Source organism: Pezoporus flaviventris, unplaced genomic scaffold (genome assembly GCF_033815535.1).
Source record: "Pezoporus flaviventris isolate CSIRO_AGI_PZ_B2104156 unplaced genomic scaffold, CSIRO_AGI_Pfla_v1 ptg000002l, whole genome shotgun sequence".
NCBI classification, from domain to species: Eukaryota; Metazoa; Chordata; class Aves; order Psittaciformes; family Psittacidae; genus Pezoporus; species Pezoporus flaviventris.
Window position 1 is genome coordinate 43,232,947 of NW_026892550.1, and position 24,900 is coordinate 43,257,846.

At 41.6% G+C, this 24,900-nt stretch overlaps 1 protein-coding gene across 12 annotated transcripts in view; it reads right to left on the reverse strand.

Moving 5' to 3' along the window:
* The window catches only part of TRIM2 (tripartite motif containing 2), an 87,526-nt gene that overhangs the window by 41,454 nt on the left and 21,172 nt on the right, over positions 1-24,900 (reverse strand). For 2 of the 12 annotated variants that reach the window (XM_061476451.1, XM_061476364.1), the window contains exon 1: positions 609-1,015. The exons of 7 other annotated variants lie outside the window; for them this stretch is intronic. The gene's annotated coding sequence lies outside the window, so the exon portion shown is untranslated. Of the gene's footprint in view, positions 1-608; positions 1,016-2,998; positions 3,020-17,871; positions 18,080-24,900 lie in introns of those variants that run through there. 3 more of the 12 variants (XM_061476440.1, XM_061476389.1, XM_061476443.1) reach the window with 3 other exon arrangements.

Here is a 24,900-nt window from a genome sequence, read left to right on the forward strand (position 1 = left end):
CAGAATTCCCTGTTGCTGATACACTGCCATCACTGAACTCCACCCAGCCAGAGCTGCAACTAGCCTGAAAGTACAGGCTGAGGAGAACAAATTGCTTGCAGCTTGTTCATCCTCTTCTTATCGATGGTATTCACAACCTAGAGGGTCTATTCATGTATTATAAATGAATAGGTTTCCAATGGCAACATTTCCAAAGGAACGGTTAGGCCTTGAGAGCTGTAAGAAAGGGTGGGGAACCTCGATATTGTTGCTCCAAGGAATGGGGGAGTTGAGGTTTAAAAGTCCTTAAAACAGATATATCATGTGTCCAGACTCTTTAGGAATAAAGAACAGATTCTAACACCAGCCCCAAAACTAGCCAACACACCACGCAAATTAATAATCATAACCTCCACACAGTCCACTTGTGTAAAAGGCTTGATAAGCTAAATTTTCATTCTCTCCCACTCTTGCCATCAGCTGGGTGCCCTGTTTAAAACACAGCAACCCTCTTCATTCTTACAGCATGCAGAAGCATAATGAACGACTGGTGGCCAAAACAGAAGGAGCAACGCAGCAGCAGCCACGAGGAATAACACTGAGAGAACTTGAGCATTATTTAGACCTACCCATCTTTGCAGAAAAATAGCTTAATCAGTGCAGTGCTGAGGATAAAATCCTTGCAGGGACGGAGCTGCAGTTCCGCAGTAATCCAAACGAACAAACCATCATCTGTCAATATTGCAAGCCTCACGCGTAAAACTGTCTCAGAATCCCTATCACAGCACAGTCATTATTAGATGCATGACAGATTTTGTGCTCTAAGGAATGACGCTCCATTCCACGGAGAGGACAGGTGGAAAGAAAAATGGAAGAACAAGAGGAGGCCCAGAGAAGTCGTCATGATTTTTTTTTCCTCCGGGTCATTTACAAGGGGGAGACCCCTTCGGGATTCAAACCAATCAATCTTTATTTAGCACATCTTTTTCTCACTCAGCCTGTGTAGAAAGACTGCAGCAAACGGTGCAAGGGATTGTGGGATAGGGATGCAGCAGAGAGCTGCGACGAGATTCGCTGGGTGGGTTTTTTCCCTCCCTACTCAGCAATCAGCTGTTCCAAGGCTCCGCGCAGGGCCATTGAATTTGGTCACCAGAATGTTATTACAGGATTAGCAGGCAGGCACGGCTACCGCTGTGCATCTGGCATCTCAATGCCGCTAAGAAATACATATGCAAATATTACTTGGGAATCGGAAAAAGGATTTAACTCCGAAGGGGAGAGTAAATATTACGTAACGCCCATTACCAGGACAGTCGCCACAGAAGAAACGAAAGCACTTTCGTTTGTAAAGGAGACAAAGTTTAACACCCAACAATTACACCTTGATTTTGTCAGGATTCAAAGTATTTCTCAGGATATAATTCTGCCCTGCCTCGACTTCCAGCAACAAAAGACCCCCACAAGAGCTCTTTGTCTCGCCAGATGTTTAAGAAGCAGCAAAGGACCCCTTCAGAAAGCTGTGCTACTGACACACAAGCCATCAGCAGTTTCTTGTACTACAGAGTTGCGTATTTGACCTGACTCAGACTCAAGTCAAATACATAAGGCAGCAATTAGTAAACTCATATTCAATGAACGTGAAAATCAGAGCTAACAGTCAGCCCAACTGTTTTACAAACATTAATGCAAAGGTGTATTGTCTTAGTTAATCTATTTACTTGTTTAAATTAAAAAAAAAAAAAGTAAAATCACAGATCAATTCAGATTTAACTAGGCTATTACCAAAAGCAATTCGGTGTCTGGTATTCTTCAGCTATGCAGAGAAGGTTGTTAAAAAGATGCTTGTGAATATGCAGATGCTACTGAAGTAAAGCAACAGAGAATTAGCTTTGTCTTCCAGTATAACAGCTGGTGGGTTTTGCAGACTAGGTAGTATTTGCATCTCTAAATACAGTGTATCTTTTCTTTTGAAAAAGCAAATCATATGCAAGTATTTCAGCTAACTGAGGCTAACAAAGCTTCCCACAAATAAAAGGACACAAAGGTCCATTTGCATCAAGAACAAAAAATGTGGGGTTTAAACATTGTCTGTGCTACTCTGACTTAATTAGGACAGATATTGTTATTTCAGAAGTTTAAAATGTTGTCCTAAGTTTTTCAAGCACAGTTTCCAAAAAAGAATGAATTTATTCAATTCTTGCACCAATGAGGTAAATAGTATTAATAATCATTTAGCATGGCTGAAGAGTAGTCTAAATTCCTGTTAAAAGTACAGATTCCTCACACATCATTTGCTTGTCACGTGGCAATCATTTACCAGATCTGTTTTATGCATCAGGCAGATCCAGCCTGGTTTCCCTGGGTAATGCCCACAGGGTAAAAGCATGTTGTAATCCAGTTTATAACCTGAAATGAAACATCAGGCAGCGTGTGTGTATGTGTTAGGATTTTGGGTGCTTGTGCCAAAATACTGCTCCTCTGATTCTCTCAACATGTGCTAACTCCGTCAAAGAGAGAGAACAAAGTATGTTTCATTTTAGCTCCAGCATTCAGCAGGTCAGAAGAAACAGGCATCTGCACAGCAGGGTTCACAGTTTCAAAAGAAGGGCAGAGATTTCAGGCACGTTTTTGAGGGGTGGGTTTTTATGTTTCTTTGGGGGTTTTTTGCTTTCTTTTTAAGCTGCCTAGAACCCCCACTGCAAACAGCAAGCCACATATTTCACTCCCACAAGGAGATCCAAGGCCTTTTGTTTTTGCCACTGGAACACTGACACACATAAAACAAAAATCAAGAGGGAAAATTCAGGAGTCCCCCCACCCCCACCCCAGACCCGAAGTGAAAACTCTCAGACTGAAGCATACAGGCACCACATAGCTGCTTGCTTTCCTTGCTCATTTCAAGCATCAAATTTACATCCACTAAAGCAGAATGACAAGTATTGCTCAAATTACTATTTCCATTTACAATCAGTAGTGAGGGCTGCGTACCCCTCAGATCAGAACCGATCCCATAACATACCTCATGGCCAAAGGAGACTGGAGGAGCCACAGCTGCAGGCACTCTCACAGAGGTCTACACCTCCAAATGAGAGATTGCTTCAAAGTGCAATTCTCTTGCAATTAACTCTGAGAAACTGCCTGCTGACAGGGAGTTGATATTCTGCAAATAATCCTGCTTCTTCAGCAAAACAAAAATGTGGTACTGTGGCAAGGAAAATAAGACAAAAGTCTTAGAATTTCCCTTGTGATTCTTGCTCTTATATGTTGAATGTTGAATCATGGTTTTCTTCTCCCTAGTGAAGAGGAAATGGATTTGTAGCTGAGCGAACAGTTGTGTACTTTACCCCCATAGCAGTTAATACCAGCCTGTTTCAAGTAGGGTTATTGTATATGTCTTTGGAGCTGGGAGTGGGGGTTGTTGTTATGTGCTTGGTTTTGGTTTTGTGGTTTGTTTTGTCTTTTTTGTTTTAAAAAGAACAGGCTACTTTCCCTCAGAGATTTGCTGCACTCATTGCTGTGAGGTGCTCCTGCCCATGGCGGGGGTTGGAACTAGATGATCTTAAGGTCCTTTTCAACCCAAACCATTCTATGATTCTATGATTTATCTGCATCACTGCTGACTTAAAGTTCAGGAATGAAGTTCAGGAGAAGAAAATACATAGCATATGCCATCTTCATAGTGTCGTGGAAGTGATCTAGCCCCTGTAAATATCATGGGTTTTGAAAACATTATTCTTGTCCCTGTTCCAAACACAACCTCAGTTCATATTCTTAGGGAGCCCATTAATAGTAAGTTCTAAAAAACCCCACAGCTAATTTACAGACTATAGGAAGATAGGTATTGGTATAACCTTCCTGACATTAAATAAGTCATCCAAACATGCCAGGTTAAAATTAGTGGTCTGCACCGAAGCCTGTACTACAAATTGACTGAAGGGAGAGTAGTTTAAATCAGTCTATAGGAAAGAGATCGTAAGGTCAGCAGAAAAAAATAATATTGGGTTGACCCAGATTAAATGGCCAGCTAATAAAGTCCTGGCAATTAAGACTGACTGGAAAACAAGAAGTGTGAGAGACCAGAAATCAATTACCCGAAGCTGACATGCTGCGAATGAGGGCTAGTTTGGGAACACAAATATAGGAAAGGATAGGCTGTTACAGTCATCGCCCAGTTCCAACGTCCTTAATTTGACCGTGGCGCCAGGAAAGCACGTGGGTTGAAAACACCAGGCTCTGTCACTGTGGGACCATGCCCACACCAGGAATAAAGGGGCCTTTGTCATCCTCATGAGACAGCAGCAGTGGAGGCACCTTTACCTTTCTTTACCCATGCAGATGCAGCAGCTCCCACAGAACAAGAGCGGCTTCCAGCCCCAACTCCACAGTCTCCAGTAGCCCAGGCTGTAGCTCACGTGGCCTGGGAAGAGCCACAGCTTCCTCCCACTGTGGGTTTGTAGCTAAAGGGCCCATCTGCCCCAAAAGGAACTCTGCTAGGTCCTGGTTCCTCCCCAGCAGCCACAGCCTGGGCCCTCAATCCCTATCCCATGTTGTGATTCAGTGGAGCAGATGCTCTTCCCTGAAGCTTGTGACCCAACACGTGGCTTGTCATAGCCTGGGAGGCAAAGAACTTGAAAGGTTTGCCTGGGATAAAATGCTGGGCTGCTGGAGACCTTCCCAGCCCCCCCAGCACACATCCTCTTATGCCTTTGCCACCTTATTCTATTTCCTTCTGCCTTCTGCTTACACGTAGTTTAGTTTGCCAAGGTGCGGCTTTTCTAGCACAACTGCAGCAAGGCTGGGACAGCCTGGCCTCCTGGCTCAGCCAACCCAAGCTTGGCTGCAGTGACTGCATTCCCTGCCTGTACCCGGCACTGATGTTGCAAGCCAGACAGCACCAAACACCAACTGCTTTTCTCCCCTCTGTGTTACTTTTTCTCTTTCCCCTTTTGGGTATTTGCCATTGAGGTTGCAAGGCCAGGCACTACGGACACCAGAAACAACCTCTGGTGACTGCATTCTGGCATTTCTTCTGCACAGCAATGGGCTCACCCTGAGTACCAGTCAGATTCTGATGTCACGAACAAGGTTTCTTCTAAAAGCTTTCAACCACTAAAGGCAGGAATAACAGGAAAAGAAGCCACTGCTATAAATGAAAGCCTTGCTTAATAGTTTTACATATTTAATGCTTTGTTGCTTTTTTCTCCTTCCTTTCCTTAGTCTGTAATCAAAGGTTATAACAGGATGAACACCTGAAATACAGGGGTGGGCCTCGTAAGATATCAACATACTAATGCTTTATATTCTTCTAGAGGAGGAAAGGGTTATGAGTGGAATCTAATACACCCTCTTCTTCTCTCTCCCCATTCCCACAGCTTCTGCCTGCCTCTGCAGAATCCCTTCACCACCCTTTGGTGGTGCAATAGTCCTGCTTCCATCCCCACAAACCCCACCTCCTAGCTGTCTAGTCCTTGGACACAGAGAAGACCTGCTGGTGGCTGCCCTACACACACCAAGAGATGAGACTGGGAAGTTAGAGCTTGTATGGTCACACAGTCATCACTCAACTGAGATATGATACCTAGTTCAAGACTGTTTGTCTGCCTGAGGTTTTCAGGACCTCATCTTGGGTCAGAACCTTGCACAATAAATTCCACCACATTTGGAGAACACTGGATTTATTGCATGTGCAGGGGCAATTTGAATGCTTGCAGTGGAAGTCCATGAATCCCCAGCTAAATGGCCAACATTCTCACAAATGAAGTTTCAGAGAAAGAGGGTAGGAAATGAGGGGGAAAGGGCATGCTGAGGGAAATGACAGGATTAAATCATCACATATCAGGTTAAATGACAGCCTCAGAGCTGTCATTTAGGGCCCTTTCCATGTTTAATAAAAAGACATATTCTCAGGTGAGCCATTACAATCTGCAGTGTGGTAGGTCCAAGTAATTATTTCAGGAGCTAGATGTTGTACAAGCCCAAGTAGAAGGATCTAAAAGCAGCGAGTCAGAGCACCTATAGTGAAAAGCCCCTTACCCTGGTTAAGTACCAGGTGCTGTTAACATCACCCTTACAACTGTACATTTTTGACTCCCTGGGCCTACCTGTTTTGTTAACACTGACAGGTCTCTGTTCAGCCTTTATAAGCACAGGCTCAAATAAAGCCAAGCTGAACTGACAAATAATTAAAACTGCACATCAGATCACTGCTGCTTCTATAAACATCTGCTCTGAAATGCTAGTTGAAATAAAATTGCTCCACGGAGACTTGATACTAATCACTGTTAACCCCTCCAGGCACAGGATAACAAGCAGTACAGACAAAAAGCAGAAGATTGAGCAGGAATCTATTTGGAAAGATGTCCTTGGCCTTTCCTGGATATTGTAGGAATATATAAGGTGTATTTTAAAAGCTATAGGCATCTTCTTCAGAGTTGCTCAGCAATGGCAAGAAAAATAGAGGCAAGTAATAAATGCCCAGTGCTTTTGGGACTGAGCTGTGCTGTGAAGGCTGAACTGCTCAGAGACCATCCTCTTCAGTCGCCCCTGACACACACCTCTGGATCTGTCCCGCACTGCACCTCCACTTGATCTTACAGTTCTGTAATTCTCCCTTTAGGAGAGGTGATATACATTGGGTACTGGAGCTTAGTTATATATTCTCCATTGATCACTGCAAAGTTAAGTTCATCTGCCTCTGTTTCCATTTACTTCAGTAGGATTTTGTTGAACTAGCACAAAGTTTAAGTCAGCAAGGGAGAAGGCAGCACCCAGCAATCACCACATACCATGGAACTTCTTCACAAAATTAACTTAGAGACCGACAGCACTTTAGAATTGTTTTCTTGCAGCCTTCACAACCCCACTTCCCAGCAGATACAGCATGTGGAAAGTAAATCGGGAGAAAAAAATAGGTGTTTCACAGCAAGAAACAGCAGACAGAATATAAGCGTTAAAACAGCAAAAAATGGAGGCAGAAGACAAAGGAACTCATGTCTTCTTAGTGCACAGCACACAGCAGATAGGGTGCCTGAGCAGGTAGGGTTTCTGCCAAAAAAAATTTTGGGATAGAAATTAAGAAAGAGAGAGAAGGAACAACCCCCCTCCAGTCTGTAAGCAGGCTGAATTCGGGCTCTCATCCTCTGCAGCACTTCCATTGCTTAAAAGATGAAATACTGGTTGCTGCACCTCCATATTTACCTTGGCTTGTGTACAGTACCCACCTCATTTTCTTGCCCAGAGCACAGCAGCGACGTTACCCTCTCTCTGCTAAGTTTTCTTGTGAACTGATACGTCTTTCAAAAACACAGCACTATATCTAAATGTTTATATTGTCCTTGGGTTCAGCAAAACCCTTGCTCAAGCATAAAGTGGCAGGCAGCAGTTTACCCAGGCAGGCTCTTTAAGTTGGCAAGAATGCAACACTGAACTTCCACAGCAAGTAGGCAAACACGTAGCTGCATACAGCAGGTAGCTTGGCAGCACCAGCAATAGTGAGAAGCAATGTCAGAACAACCTTGGCAAAAGAAGCTCTGTGGGTTTTAACAATGCTTGTAGGCACAGGAGCTGAACCGATCAAACAACAGTAACAAAAAGCCACCTACAGCTCCTGCAGGGTGCTCCAAGCACACAGCCTGAGCATGCAGGCTGCAATGCCCTGTCCTCCTCTTCTGCACTCACAGGGTCACTGCATTTGACTTAGCAGGAGTCATGTCCAGCAGTTCAAAGCTTGGAAACACCCCGTGGCTGAACTTCACCCAGTAAACACGTCTTTCCAGTCCTTAGCAAGGACAACCGTTTGCTGATTGCATGCCAGCACTCCTATTTAAAGAACTGCTGTTATGGGAAAAAGCCAAAACTTTTCTACAGCAGAGACGAAGCATTCCCCGTATCTCGTGCCTTGTCTGCAAAATGCATCAATTCCCAGTATGTGTTTCCACTCCAGAGTTTCACTTCAGCCACAGTAAGATGCAGTTATCTGACTCCAAAACCACCATATCCCTGAGCAGGCAGACAGTCTAGTGACCCTCTCTCAGGGCCTACCAAGCAGATGCTCCGACTCAGACCAGGTTTCCCTCAAGTCTCTTCCTTGAGGGACAAGGTTTTATACCTGACACAAGCAGGAAAGAGGAGCAGTAGTAAAAAGTGTCCACTTTTATCCTTCATCTCCAAAAATAACTCTCCTAAGCTTTCTGTTAGACATCTCTTCCAGGTTCTCAGCCCAAGCAGGTTCAGGCTAGATGCCCAAGGGGCATTGCCAGACTTGATATAGGTCAGACTTCTGCAAAAATTACATTCTCAGAAGACCCTTATACATAACTGCCTGCATGAATATCCATCTTTTAGACTGACATCACAACTTACAAAGCAGAAGCTATTGAAAGAGGAGGCAAGTAGAACCACTTAAATGACACAGTTTAAAGACTCTCCCAAGCTGAACTGGGGTACACAGTACATTCATTTCTGTATAAAAACACATCCATTTGACCTTACAATAGAACAAATACATTTTTAGGTACATGAAAATCAAATTAGGAAACAGTCTAGGAAACAATAACCATGTGAATGCAGCTATCTCTTTAAAGAAAAAAAAAAAAAACACTTGGAAAAAACACGGGCATCAGGATAGCTAAGAACAAAATTGTCTTAAACCAGCCACATTATCATTCAGATTGTGATAGTACCTGGAAATATATTCCAAGTGTCAGAATCCCACTGTGATAGGCACCAGCTACACAGAACACAGATCCTGTGCGAGCATAGGTAGCCAATGTCTTAACGCCTCACGCAATTCAGCTATCACCATTTAACCGTGACACTAGGTTTAAATGACACACCGTTTAACCATTTCTACACTAGGAAATAAGTTGTCATAGCCAGCCATTAATTTGGATAACAACTATTTTTGTGAAGAAAGAGGTGCAAGATGGTGGCTTATTTAGCCTGAATCTTTTGCAGTCAGAGAACAGGAGCAGATCTTAGAATCCTCCTCCCTTTGCAAAGGATACAAGAACTACCTGACACTTTAGAAGTAGTTCTTGCGACGACTGCAACAAGATGTACCGTGTTGTTACTGATACAGGTTATATGAGTAAATGATAAAACCCATCTGAGGTGTATGTAAAGAAACCAGCTCTGGGCATTGCTGTTAAAAGTAATTGAGAAATCCTAGCAGAAAACCTGTTACGAACAGGACATACAGAGGCTGCACTATCTCAGGTACTGAATTACTTCTCTTCAGATACCACAGTGAGGGGCTGTTAGGATGTATTTCACGTAAGTTAAATGCTTTTGAAAGCCTGATGAAACAGCATTCACTACGTTTTTTTTAGGTGGAGCATGCTGTATTCTGAGTTAAGTTTTAGTCAAAATTTAGATCTGCTGCTTTTTACTCTTCCTATTTACTGTCCATAGATGTGCTGGATATTCTGTCATCCTGTGAGCTGTGAAAACCATTGGCCCAGGATGCTACAATTGTTAATATTTCACAGGCATTCCAGAAAGAAGTACAAATTCATGCTGGATAAACTGATTAAAGATTTTAAAACACAAAGACACCGCCTCTGCCAGAAGCAGAACTGGAAGCACAAATCACTGAATATGAAAGGGCATTCTGGAGAGCACCATGGTATGTGTGATCTATTCAGATGCCCTTCTGTAGGCATTCACCGTCAGCCACCATCCAAATTATAAGGCTAGGCTAGATTTACTTCTAATTAGGTCCAGACAAGCCTTCAAAATACTCAGTGTAGACATCACAAGGGCTGTCATAATAGCCACTCCCTTTTGGCACAGTTAATGGACATTAATGGCTCCACAAGGCTGTTTTTATCACTTGGCAGAGCCCTGCCATTCAGGGATGTCAGGTGAAATGAATCCAGCACACAGCTGCCTTAATACACTACTCTTGCATGAAAAATGCCACTTTAGCAGTTACACCCATTTCTAAGTCATACAAACAGGACACACAACAATGAATGGAAATTGACTAGTCATCACCCCAAGCAGAGAACCCTTTCATAGTGAATACAGTACTTACCTAGCATATCTCCCCACTACCTCCTACCTTTTCAAATTTATTTTAATTTCAAGAAGGAAAAAAAAGAAACTTTTAGAGATATTTCCATAAGAGTGACATTTGTCTTGTTTCTTTACAGAGGTACTCTGTATTATTCTAAAAGCAATGCCATGGAGCATGGGGAAATCATGCCTTGATAACTGTCTTGGTTCTCCTCATTTAAAACTTGTCCATTTTCCTCAACAGAGGTCCCTCCAGAAGGTGCACACCTTCCAAGCAGGCCTTCTGCAAGAGAACATCCCAGAGGGAAACCGGTGGTTGTTCAGAGGGTAAATGGCACCATTCAGGAGCTCAGATAAAGATCCATACCAAAAAATTAAATCTGGGAAGAAGCTTTCCTGCTCTTCTACTTACTTGTATTCGAGACTATGCAATGTGTCAGCTGCTGATAAGACACACAAATTGTGGACTTTGCAAGCACAGGAAAATGGAACCACTCATTTTTTGCAAATTCACCTTCTTTTATGCTAACATTTTTGCATGCACTAGTCTGGTCTGGGGGGTTTTATTATTATTTTACTTTTCTAGGAGGGACTAGTAAAAAAGTTAATTAGAATGAGGAAGCTAAGGGATGAGGGTGTTCTACGCCTACACCGAACATGTAGCACAGTTCTCATGGAAGTCCTCTGTTACATACTGTCTTCTGTTTCCAGTATAATAAAAGATTGCACTTGTCTCCACAGAGGTTTTAAGTAAAGCATTACATTTGTGAATGAATGGAAGATTATTCCTCTTTAATTAGGAATGAAGTATCTCAGATCGTGTTTGTATTTCACAATCAAAATTTATTTCCAACTATTTTGGATGCAAAACAAAAAAAAATACCACCGCATATTTGAGAAATAGCATGAAATCTTCATGGAGCAACACTTAATTTTATCTCTTTCTTATAAAATGTTTTCTGAGCTGAGATGCAGAAAGATCAGTTCTTCCCAAGACTACACAGAGCAGATTAAGTAAACAAGTAAGAGAAGCGCCTGTTTCCTGTGGGGTGTCCAGGAAGCCTTTTTAGCGCATTGGGAAGACCACACATTAACTCCTACCATAATATTGTCTCAGAGTAACACTTAGAACAAAAAAAACTTACATGGTATGAAATCAAGCTGTGGCTCTACCTGACTTGTGGGCCCTAGATTTCCTAACCTCAGTACAGTGCAATTAGAAAGCTTATCATGTGGAAGTTAGTCCCTGAAGGTTTATATTAACACTTCCACCAATACAGGGATTTCGGGAGTAAAGCTGTAGAAGGGTATTAGATGAATAACATTTCCTCACTGGAATAGGAGGCAAAAAAAACCAACTGTGCAATGCAGACAAACTGTGGCAGTATTCTCTCTTCAACAGTTTATGTATGCTGCAAAAGGCCTGTCCCTCAGCCAGATTTATCATTCCTAGGGGTTATTTTAGATCCTGAGGAATTTGTAAACAGGCTGATTCACAGTGTTTATAACACATAGCTGTTTTCAGGAAGAACCAGGGTGGCCTTGAAGACACCTGACATCATTGAACTTGGTGACATCTGCTCTTTCGGACATCCTGTTTTTTACAGAGTAAGCAAGCTCTCTAATAATATAAATCATGGGCCAAATATGGCTAGGGCTAAATATGGTACACATACTCTCACCAAGGGCCACTATGGAGATTAATGCATTCAGAGGCACATGAAAACGTAATTGTTCAGATCTTTTCAAGAGCACTTCCAAGTTCAGCAAAATTTATTGAGTGCAATCTCCTTTTTTGGTTGTTCTGTAAGTAATCATGTCGTGTGTTTGCTCATTATTTCATTACCATTTTGGAGGGGTTTTGTTCTGCACAAGGTGCAGAAGCATCCTTGCATTTATATTTTCATACTAGTCAGAGTTACGCAGCTGAGAGTAATCCAGCCACTGCTCCTTCCTTGCCAAATCAACTCCTGAATACTTCACAAAACATACTGGTCAATACCACACACCTTTAAAACTCACAAATAAACCAACATCCACTAAATTGTGATGTAGAAGGAAGCAGTCACAGTATAGATGACAATTTTCTGAATTATGAGTTCAGTGAAGGGATATCCTCAAGCCTAGCATTGCACACACATTAAAAAATACAGGAGAAAAAGAAAGGATTGCCACTCTATATTTCCAGTATTGAAAGAGAAAAATAATCAACAATAGAAAATCAATGTAGCACAGAACAAATAGCTATACATGACAAAAGAACAGAAAGTCACCCAGAAATAAACTGATCATACACATGTTTAGGCAGACTAATAACACTAAGACAAATTAGGAGCAGGCAGATTGCTGAATACTCATCTCATGCATTTAGAACTTGATCAAAAGTAACTGCATCTACTCCAATCTTTATGCCCCTTTCATAGAGGGAGTCTGTCCTGGCATAAGGACTGAAGATCACCATCTACCTAATTACTTGCTCCTAAAATACATCCAAACCTGACAATATTCAGAAGGCTTTAAAGTGAGAGAGAATGAATAACACTTTTACACATGAGCAAAAGTGCTGACCATAAGAAGCAGAGTTGTCTGCAGTTCTTCCAGGGGAACATTTAGGGTATGCATCACTACAGTTCATTTTCAAGTCATTTGTCTTTTCCCAGTGACAGGGCATATTCTTAAAGTTTTTATAGCCTGGATTTAATATCTAACAGTAAACCATCATAGCCATTCTGTCAGCAGTTTCTTTGTAAACTACCATAGCAGTCCAGCTATACAGGATATATTTTGATGCTTGCATTAACAGGATCACCATGTAATGTAAGAAGTGCCAGAATACATGCTGCTAACATTTTTCACATGTCTGTGATTAGTCTCCTTCTTAATTTAGCTGTGCCTCTTTTAACCCTACTGCAACTAACTAGTAGCAAAACAGATGGAGCCAGCCAACATCCACCTGCCACTCTATCTCTTCAGCACCTCAAAAACCATATTCCAATTTCTATTTCAATTCTTCCTTTTGAATGGGATTTGTTTTTGAGTTATTGCTCTAAGGCCCAGCTGGGAAGTGGGAAGGCTGCCTGGTTGCCAGCAGGCTTCTCGGCTGACTACATCCTTGGCTGTCCCCATACGGTACACTAGTGTGACATATTAAATAATTTATTTAACTTCATGCTATTCCAGTTACAAACTGCTATTCCTGTGATCAAACTAAATTACCGACAATTAATTCACCATTTAAAATAAGCAATGCCTAATCCAAATATAGCAAACTACCCCAATTATGAGAAGGAATGATATGCAGTGCGAAGATACGCCTACAAATTCTGAGACAGAAAATGTCTAGAGAGTCTGTGGTAGAAAACAAAGACAAATGCCTTTAATGTTAGAATTTACACAATAAATATTTAGTTATTTAAACCACAGAAATAAAACACAGAAATAGAACTAAAACAATACAGAAAGTTTGACATGAAATGCCATTTTAATCTCTCCAAAGATCAACCGGAGTTTTGTTCAGTGGGATGTGGGCTTTATTCCAGTTGATCAAAAATAAAGAAGAGAAAGAAATCTTGCACAATTTCTCACAAACACGAATTCTTCCGAACTACATTTGCTAAGTGTCTGCAACCAAGCAGCTCTGGCTATTGCAGTCACATGTTAACATAAACCTCACATTACTTATAGGAGGAAAGAGACTGCCTCCTATCCATTCATCTCACGTAAGAAATACAAGAGCAGGCCCAATTCTAACAGAAGCAGCGTGTCTTGAGAAGTAATCTGTCACAAATGGAGGTATAGAGAGGTGAAGTCTATTTATGTGAAGGCTAAGTCCTGCACTATTCCCTTTAGTATTTTAGAAACCTCCAAACAATCATTTCCTTTCCAACATTTATCCCTTTCAATAAATATTGATTTTGTTTCAGTCCTCGCTTTTTTAACAACTCATGACAAACATTTCACGTAGCTTCCCTGTATACCCCCCTTTTTTTATTCAACCCACAAACATTAGCAATAACATAACCACAACCTGTAGTCTCTGAAAATAGTGTATCTAATTTTGGTTGAAGGTGTCAGCCAAGTGTAGGATCTGCAGTAGTCGATTTCAGTCTGACAGTCACTGAACTTTTCCAACGTGGTCCCTGAAAGCTGACTAAAAAAAGCAAGTTCATAAATGTTACCCTGCAAAATATGGATGGGCAAAATCCCAAGAGAAAATTTTTAAGGCTTCTTTGGAATTAATGGCTCTTTATAACAAAGCATATTGCACTGTTCTTAAAACAGCTATTTAAATCTGAAGACCTAATCCTTTCTATGATGTAATTGTATTAAGAATCATTCTTTATAAACTGAATTTATTATTTAGAGGAATAGATATGTTTGCTGCTGTGTATAAACAAATAGTTCAAACTAGATACATTTGTATCTTCAGGCACATTTAATTTGATGAGACAATACACTTGCCAGCTGATCAAACCCAATTTCTTTTACATTTGGCTCAAGGATTTATCCTAACCTGATTTTGGTTTTGTAGAAATAGTTCATGTGTCTAGAGTAGTATTACGTGTTTCTGCAGAACTGTGTACGTTTAATACTTTATGCAGATGATTACATTTCAGTTTCACTATCATAATGCGCAAGACTTAGATTTTCACATTAGGACACCCAAAACCTCTCCAGTTCATTTAATTCCTCAGTTTTCCTCACAGGAATCAGGAGCACTGCTGTGTTTATATAAGCTGTCCAAATCCTTGTTTTGTTATGAGATAATGAAATTCCATTATCAGGCAAAGACATGCCCAGCATGTTTTCATGGTGGCTTCAAGCACAAATTATCTGGGATTTTCCAGTAAACAACCTGGCCTTCAAGCTAAAACTGGTATTTCCAGAGAAAAAGACAGTATCATGGGCCAAGGAAATCCCCCAGCAGTATTGTCATCTTCGTCCAAGTAAAGTCTAATTTTCCAAACACTATGCATGCTGCTGGACATAGCAGAATTCAGACAGCACTCACATGTGCTGTAAGGCTATGGACATTGCTTGTCTCAAACTTAACCTCAAAACTAAGATATCACTGAACTCGTATATCACAGAATGGTTTGGGTTGGAAGGGTCCTTAAAGATCATCTGGTTCCAATCTCCTGCCATGGGCAGGGACACCTTCCACAAGAGCAGTCTGCTCCAAGCCCCACCCAACCTGGCCTTGAACACTGTCAGAGATGGCACATCCACAGCTTCTCTGGGCAACCTGTGCCAGTGTCTGACCACCCTCACAGTGAAGGATATTCTAGTTAGTACATGGAAAATCACTTCCATGAAAAAGACAAACATCTAAGCACCTCCAAAAGGCATTAAACATATACGCTTCTAATTTTTATTCTGCATATGGCATGATACATTTGCTGTCTTCCTTTATGAATTACACATAGAAACCAGAAGATTTTTACCAGTTGGCTGAAATAAATATTTCCATGATTTTAATTTCTCCTTCTTCCCAGAAACCCTATAATCAAATCTAGAACTGGTTCTGTCATAAAACCCGCTTTATGTTTCTGTCCTGGGTTCAGCAGTAGCAGTCATGTTTCTCCTCCTTGGTAGCTGGTGCAGTGCAGTGTTTTGACTTTCGGCTCGGGAACAGAGCTGATAGAGATGTTTTGGTTTGGCCAAGGACTTTGTGAGCCTCATGCTCTGCCAGGGAGGAGGGGAAGCCGGGAGGAAGCAGAGACAGGACACCTGACCCAAACTGACCAAAGAGGTATTCCATACCACAGCACGTCATGCCCAGGATGTAACTGGGAGTTAGCCGGAAGGGCTGGGAGACTGCAGGGTTGGAGGAGGTATCGGTCGGAGCTTGGTCGGGCTTGGGGGGCGAGTTATCGGTCAGCGGGTGGTGAGGTGTTGTATTCTGTTCCCTTGTTATTTCCTTTATCATTATTATCATTGGTGGTAGCAGTAGTGATTTGTGTTATACCTTAGTTACTAAACTGTTCTTATCTCAACCCGTGGGAGTTGCATTCTTTTGATTCTCCTCTCCGTCCCTCCGAGAGCAGGGGGAGGGCAAGAAAGGGGGGGAAGTGAGCGAACGAATTACCTGACTGGGTTTAAACCACGACAGTTTCCTTCTGGGCCTCAAGCAGCATGTGTTAACAGTGCTCCTCGAAGCAACAAAGAACTTCTGTTTAGCCTTCTCCAAGAGGAAAGCCATGGTGTATTAAAAGTGTATCAAAGCCATTTCTCATTAAACAGGATGAATCTCAAGGACTGAAATGAGCCCTCAAACAAGCAAACACCAAGCTGTCCTTTACAGCCGATCTGTGGATACTGCAGGTCCAGATCAGACAAAGATGTTTCTTCACAACTCAAGTTTCTCAAATGCTTTTCTGAGAAGTTTAAGGAAACCTTTGGTTTATGGTAAGCAGTAGATGACAGCCAAAGCACAGAAGCCTTATTTCACTTTGTCAGCCAACTGAATGATTTGCCCCTCAAAAACTGTCTGGAAACAGAGACTAACCTGCTCTTTTGGCTGGCTTTGTTTTCTAGCAGGACAATGCGGTTCCAAGACCAGGTACAACAGCTTCCTGGTACCTTCTCTGTATAACTACTCCAGGCTTTAGATATCATGTGCCTATCTTCCAGAAAATTATGGGACTAGCATTAAAATAAACAAATTTATGCAGATTTCGACAAACTAAACCTTTTCATGTGCTTTTCAAGCCCTACAGTTTATATTCCAGAGTTTATTCCAAATACTTAGATAGTCTAGAAACTCTCATTGGTATCACTAGTCAATTTAATTTCAGTTCTCACACAAGCAGCAACGTGGAACTTTAAGACAAAAACTTCTGACTATTAAATCACAATAGCTGGCCACAGAACGTTATGTGGGTAATAAATCCATTGCCCTCAAAGACAAAATATCCAAGGCTGGAACAGAAAGCAACTTTTCTTATGCCACATCCTTATCTAAGAAATATTCATTAAGTCATTGTACTTTCACCACAATTTTCTTATTTGTCCCCATATATAAATGAACATTCATGTAATTGTTTTGACCTAATGAGTGAGTTCAGGGTGATTTTTGTATTATTACTATTATATTACCTGATACATCATCATTATAATCTCTTGTTTTCACTTAAACCTATCATCTGCCTGACAGCCTGCCTAGACTGCACGTTGAAAATAGTAACATGAACTCAAAGGAGGGAAGCCAACCAATGTAAGTAACTTACGAAGAGCTACGCACCAGGTAATGGCTCAAGTTACTCTTCACAGAAGCACAGCAGAGTACAGCAACATGAATGTTAACTGCTAACTTCAAAAACCTGAGCACCTGGGAAAACTAAACTCCCCTAATCAGACCTTGGTGCTGTCCTCTCAGATTTACACAGTTGTTATTTTGCTTTGAATGAGCATCACTATTTCTTCCCTAGGCAAACTGCTTGGCTCTGTTCCAATTATTTCTTTTAAATATTAAAGAGCAGGAAACATTTGTCACATCCTGTCCTCTTTGCGCAGCATCACACGATCCCCTTTGAAATGCCTGCTCTTACGGCAAGCCTGACATACAGTTCAATCAGAACATTTGCCATTGTCTTTTGCCAACTACAGACGAATCTCTGCACAAACACTGAAAAGGTTTAAAGGTTTTGACAGCCATCTAAAGTCGAGCTAGCACGACTGTCAAAGAAACGTGGTGTCAAGCTGCTCGGCTTCCCCACTACAGATCTGACTTAAGAGAAAGAAAGACAAAGCAATTCCCTCAATCACACAGCATAGCTCCTGGCAAGAGCTCCCTTGCTGTATAACCACTGCTCTCACAAAACACTCGAAAGCAGAAAAAGCAGACAGAGAGATGAGTGTGAAAGGGTAACTTACATTATTTAGAAAGACAGTGGGAAAGGACTGCTGCAGTTTCTTCGTTATTTTACACTGCTGTTGACAGAGCAGACAACCGAAAGAGTTCACCTAAAGAAAGCTCTCCTTTTAATTCTCTCTCTCCCAGTTCATTCACTCTGGAGTCTCTCAGCCTGAAGGGATCCGACAGTCAAAAGTTTATCCCCTTGTATTTCCGAATGATATGGCTGACTTTCCTTGGACACATACCAATGATGCAGTAAAAATAGACAAAAGGGGGGGGAGGGAAGAAGCAATCTAGCTTGAGCCTGAATCTTAACCCAGTGTTTTCTGTAAAAGCTGCTCTGATGTCAGAAGCTCCTGTTCCTATACTGACTTGCAGAGCACAGGATCATCCATCTGGTTTCCATCAGCTGCAAATCACAGGCAAACCAGGGAACATATACAGCCCAGTTTCAGCAGAACTCCCCAAGCACCAGCCTTACAAGTAACCTGAGGTACAAAGGCTTTGAAAATAAACAGCCAGCCCCACGCTGGGATGGTCTCCCATATGTAGATGACTGACTGCTCCCCCAGCAGTCCTCAGCATCCAGAGTACCACACACACCACTCACAAAGGTGGTGGCTGGGTCCCCCCCCACCCTGTGGAAACAAACCAACCTTGCAGCCCTCCCTACCAACACAAACAGCCTCTCTGGAAGGCAAGGAGGGTTGATAAAATCCAGCGCATTACTTGAAATAGTTCAGCAGTTTAGCAAGTCATTTTGAACAACCTGGTTTTTATCAACAGGGAAGTGAATGCTGATCCACTTACATCCTTTAAATGCCTCCAGGTGGGAAGCAGATCTATTGTGTTGGGAGGTTTTGGTTAGGCTGGGGGGGGGGGGGGGGGGGGGGGGAAGGTCTCTAACGAGACAACTCTCAGAGTCAGCAGATGGTTGTTTGATAGAGAATCTCTGGGGTGATCTGATCCATTAATTACAGGAATGAACATTTTACCAAAAGTACCAGAAGCAGAACTTTTAAAAACACTCTGTGAAAGTCCATGGCTTGAAGCTCCTACATCGATTCCAGTCCCTGTTTTCAGCTATTTAAAGGCCTACTGCCCTAGCTAAATTCAGGTACCAGAGGCTTAAGAGGTCACCTATAGTTTTGGATACCTCAAAGTTTTTGAATCAGCATTGAAGAAGATTGTTTTCCCAATAAAAAACTGGGAGACCAATTTTATGGTGGTTAAAAAAATTTTTAACACTGTTTAAATGTCAAAATTGTGGCTAAAAAAAGTTTTGACATTCCTCAAAGCTAAAGTTGTTATCTGCATGTTCTTTTACTTTAAAATTTATTTAGTCTTTAGTTTTGCCAGAGGACTTTTGCAAGCTTTTCCACTGGGAATAATCTTATTCTATTTTAACAGTGAGACAGCTTTCATTAAAATATAGGTGAATCAGTACACTGAGTCATTAACAAAACAAAAATACCGCTGTAAGCACTCTGCCCAAAAGTCCTGAGCCCTGTCACTTGCTCAGGTTTTCATCTTTGCACAGTTATGACTGTGCTCACTGTCTATTCGTCTTGTACCTGGATCCCTGGGTCCAGGATTGACATGACTGGACTGCTAATATCAAAAGCAGTTGAATTATTAAAAAATACATATAGTTTATATATATATAAAGACTAATCAATAGAAGCAAAGGAGAAGATTATGAAACAATTTTCTTTTCATGTATTTTTGCCTGTGCTATCACAATTCCTTCCAATAGTTATATAAACCCATTGAATAATTTCAATCAGATCAGGTAGAATGCTAGAGATCTCAAAGGTATTATATTGCTACAGCTTTTGTGGAAACAGGCAGCCCTCCAGATGAGTGAAATGTGATCCAGTGATCCAATGTTAAAGACTACACATGAACTCAGTCTTATTACTAGTCATCAGAGCACCCCACACAAACAAGAGGTACATTGGGAGCAGATTTCATGTGCCCTACTGCTCGGCTGCAACCGCAGTTGTGCATCTTTGGCCTACATTCTAGCATTTTTCCTCTCTTCTGTTCTCTTCTTCCATAAAGTAGTAAGCAGCAAAACACTTGAAATGCAGACATCAGCTACGAGCTGAAGCAAATAATATTGTTTTTTGAAACAGCAGTAAACAAGGCTTGTTAACAGCTGAGTTATTCTTCTCCCACTTAGTAAATAGGTAGGGTGAACTGACTACATCTTGTTTTCATCAGGACTGATATTTTCCATTAAATCAAAGAACTTGATCCTGGTAGAGCAGACTTTCAGGTTTGATGTCAGTAATTATTTCATGGGGTACAACAGAGTAGCCTTCGCATGATTTTCTGCACACGTAGTCTCTCTTCCCCACTGTACTATCACATTATGGGACAGCAAAATCACTGTTATCTTTGGAATAAGAACTCTTTTTTTTCTGAGACAGGATGTTAAAGCAGAGAGTAGGTGTAAATAACAACTTTCAGCTTGTGATGCTCATGCTGACTGAATAGCTTTCTATCCCCAAGGAGCAAATGCATTAATTCACGCTGATCTCTCAGGTACTCTTCAATATATATGTTCTCTAAAAAAAAAAGTCCACTTTTATCAAAGACTGCTTTCACAAATATCAACTCTGTGAGAAAATGTCAAGAAAATTCAAGATTCAAAAATAGAAGACTGATCTTAAATGGCCTTTCATTTTCCATGCTCCAGGGATCATTTTTATTCATCATCTTTTTCTCCCTTCTTTTCTAGTCTTCACTTCCTCTTTTGTACCATCCATGTGGGGCACTAGAATCCTGCTGTCCATAGATAGCTCCTGCCTGTAGGCAGGCCAGCTGTGTGTCCCCTCACTGTTGCCTGGATATTACAAAGGCACCATTTGAAGCCCACTTATTCACACTGTGTCTCCATGAACTTTGAGGCAGTCAAGCACCATGTGCCTATCTAGTGCAAATGTTTTCCGAAGAAATGGAGATGGAAGATATTCATCAGTTTGACGGCAAGAGAAAATTCACTGTAGAAAGCTTCATATAATAAAGACTGCAACAAAGAACAGTTGTGATATGGAAAACGACCTGCTAAGAGTACTTTGCCTTCTCAGAAAAACAGCAGCTTCCATTTAGGATGTTTTCAAATATCAGCTACAAACAACCTTATTATTTTCCATCTAAGTAGAAAACAATTGTGATTTTTCACTGACATCAAGTATGTTGGTGATGTGAGTAGGACAAGAGTGGAGTAGGATGCAGCTTACATATTCATTATACTGATTATATGCAGCTTTGTATGTAGGCTCTTGAAAGTGTTTTTTTTTAAACCTCATTGTGCATTCATTAAAGCAAGGAAAAGGTGCCTCTCCTTGGTCAGGGTGGACAGGCAGTGATGCACGGTAGATGTCAGAATATGTATCTCTCTTGGTCAGGATTCTGCTCCTACCAGGTCTAGTGTGGTTGTACTGGGATTGCTGAATGGCAAAGGTACAGATGAAAGCAAACTGTTTTCCATCCTGTTCTTTGCAGTCTAAATACTGTGACAGGTGAAAGGCCTGGGTTTGGTGGAGGATGCACTTTGCCATTTAATTTGAACCTGTGAAATCACCTGAATGATAGAAGCTCAGGATGGCAGATTAACAAGCCAGAGATGCACCAAAGCTATGTGTTCACCTTTCATTTTAGCAGTAGTCTACTTGGCACAGGATCTTAAATATGTTTATGCAGATTTCTAGTCAGTCATAGTTTAAGTCCTAGATGAATTTTCTGATGCAAACATGCTGGCAGGCTTTGTGCAGACTGAAAAACCACAAGTCTGATAAACTGAGACAGATCAACCCTTGGAGATGTTCAAGGCAAAGCTTCAGTTCACTTACTCTTCGTGAAATAAAATAATGTAGATTTTAGCACTGACAACAATCCAATTTTAAAAATGATTTAGCTGTGCTATTATAAATCATTTTATCACCAGCATTTTAAAGACAGCACATGGAATATCTTAGGTCTGGTTTCAAATGCTAATCTTGTACTTCACATACATGTATCTTGCTTTATAATGTATTATTTCTTTTCCACAGAAAGAAAATACGCAGCTCAGACAACAACATAATGCGTTATAACCTTGATGTCATTGTTGGAGAAGCCTGTGGCTGCTGCTCTTTACACGACAGCCTGCAGTAGCCCCGCTGTTCCCAGCCCACTAAGCCACTTTTTCCCATTAACTCTCACTAGCATCTGTGACTGCAGGGATCTGGGTTTGCCTGGGACACATGATCTCATTCTGCGTTCTTTGTTGACAGAGACATGCAGCTTTTTCCCTTAAAAGTGAGCTGGCACGATGGTCTCTTTTTTCCTCAACCTGAAGCCCACAGTACTTTGTATTCTCTAAGTATGGAGCCAGCAAACAACATGCAACGTATATTTCCCAGTGGTTTTCATCAGGGAAGGTGAAATACTGGAAGGATGCAATCGCAAAAGGTAAACATTAGGCTGTTTTCAAAGGCTCTAGCTATACCTTCCCACTTCTTACCTTGCAATGAGGAACCTGTTGGGACTCCCAGTGAACAGACACAGTTCATCGCCTGACAGAAAACTGACACATGACAAAATGCATCGCTTTTCTGCAAGGTGAATGAGGTGAATTAGCTCACAGGGGTCCACTGGATGCTGCTGCTAACACAGACATGGGGCATCAAAGACCAGAGCAGGGGAAGAAAGAAGACTGTGAGCCAAATGCTCAAGCTGCTTATGAAAACATACCACGAAACAGCAGGTAAGCCCCATGCTCCTCCTGACAGTAATCTTACTTTAAGCTCTAAGTCACACTTCTGTGGCAACCATGACTCTTAAATACTGTCACACATTCAGTTTGTGCCAGGCTCATGCTTCTGCTCTGTACTGCCCTGAATCATAGTTTGCTCCTCACAAAAATTAACCACCAGCCCTGGCTCATATAAAATCATAGTGCCTCAGAATTGCTGTTTTTCACAAACTTCATTCATGTAAGTAAGCTTTCTTTCAAAAGCAAGTATCCAGGAAACACTGATGTAATACATTTTCACATGGCTGCATTCATTAAAAGTTCTGAACCAAAAGTAATGTGTCCAAATCCCTCTTTTTGTTTGAAAACATCATTCATCCAAGAATCAGAAATGTTACCATGTGACCAGTGACACAAAGAAATGAATACATAAAAAATCACAGCCAACAGTTCAAAGGCACCTCTGGGCCTGAAGTTGGTTCACAAGATATGTCTTGAATACTGGACACTTTGTTTACCAAGAGAAATAGAAAGGGCTACACTTTCTAAGACATATACCATGCTTATACTTTCTTGGCTTAGTCTTTAGCTGACCTTGCCTGGAGCTATCCATTCTTACAATGTACAAAAGGCTACTATGTGCCTGGTTTACGCTGGACCTGCCCTACTTTCCTGTCTTCAAGTACAGCAAGAAAGAGGAAAAAGAGATATGTTGAGACCTTTGCACTGACAAACCTGAGGCACTGGGGGAAAAGAAACAGCCCCCTGTTTCTCAGACTGCAAACACTGGGCTATAAGTGAGGACAACTGAGAGTAGGAGGAGAATATGGCAGAGAGCAAAGGGCTCCTGGGAAACTTACAAGACTGTAAGGCAGGCAGGGAGAATGTATGTAGCTCACAGGTTCAGGACCATAGGATCTGGGAGGCCTGGGAAAAAGAGAAGTCTAGGATGGGCAGAGAGGAGTTGTGGCTGAAAGATGAGGCTGTGAACTATGTGATTGAGGCAGGGGGGCATGAATCACAGGGGAAAGCTGGATGCACTACACTCACATGAGCTGGAGGCCCAGTTCAAGAATGAGGGACCTCATTCTATGAGACAGTAAAGGCAAGAGTGAAAGGGTGAAAGGCTTGAGGCTGTGCAGGGCTTTGGGGCAGGTGGGAATACCAGATATCTCTACTGAGAATACCCTAATTTACGTACCTGCACACGTACACAAGAATGCTGCTCTTGCTCTTTCTACCCACACGATCGTTTCTTCCCACTCTTGGTCTTTCGCAGTCAGAGCCACAGTAGCCTTAGGTCACATTTTCCCATCTACGTACTACAATATGACATCAAAACATTTTCCATAGCCACTGTGAACAAAGAAAATGTTTTGATGTAGGTCTGGATATATAAGTATCAAGCATAAATTTCAAAGTGACAGAGAATGGATCTCTGGAGAAAATTATGGTGGCAGATTTCTGTAGAGAAATGGTCTCATGAAGGCAATGTCTGAAAAAAAATATGCTGAAGTTTCAACCACTGCAGTGCTGGAGTTAATATCATCCAATACCTATCAATTTGCTCTTACACATTCAAAAACTAATTAAAAAGAAGGCCAAAGGTATGGCTTTAAAGCATCCCAATCAGAAGCAGAAGCTAAACCATACATGTGAGAAAAGACTGTAATTTTCACAGTCCCATTTCAGCCCTTAAGTAACTAGTCCCCCTGCTGCTTTTAGTGTGAGTTTAGCAGAGTAAGACCTGCAGAATTCCATGCCAGGATATTACTGTAAGAAACATTAACATTTGACAGTTATGGTACATTAGGACGTTATACTATACATTAGGGAGAACTAGGTAAAGTGTCAGCTGAAGTTACTGTGTAAGGAGAAAGGTGTCAGGAAGAAAGTGACCCCCAGTATGATTTGATTTCATGAGGGAAACCACAGAACAATCCTTGAGTCTTAACAGGTACTACGCTTGTCAGCTGGACATGCTGTGAACCAGCATTGATAAGAGGGAATGGCTGACGACAGCTGTGATAATTCTTTTAGACAGCAGCAACAAGGACAGAACACAGCAAGCTACCCACTCAATTAGGGACATTTTAAGCTCCAAGCTAAATTGTTTATTTCTTAGACCTTTGGCCCAGCTACACAGGCAAAAGGATAGAAACTGAAATACTGAAAAGTTCCTTCGTGAAGGAAGGAGCAGTGGCATCTATAATATTTCCTGCCTACTTGAGCACATACTGGGATACAATTTGCTTTCTGGGCCTGAGAGAGGTGAGCTAGAGAGGAATCTGGGTAGGCCATC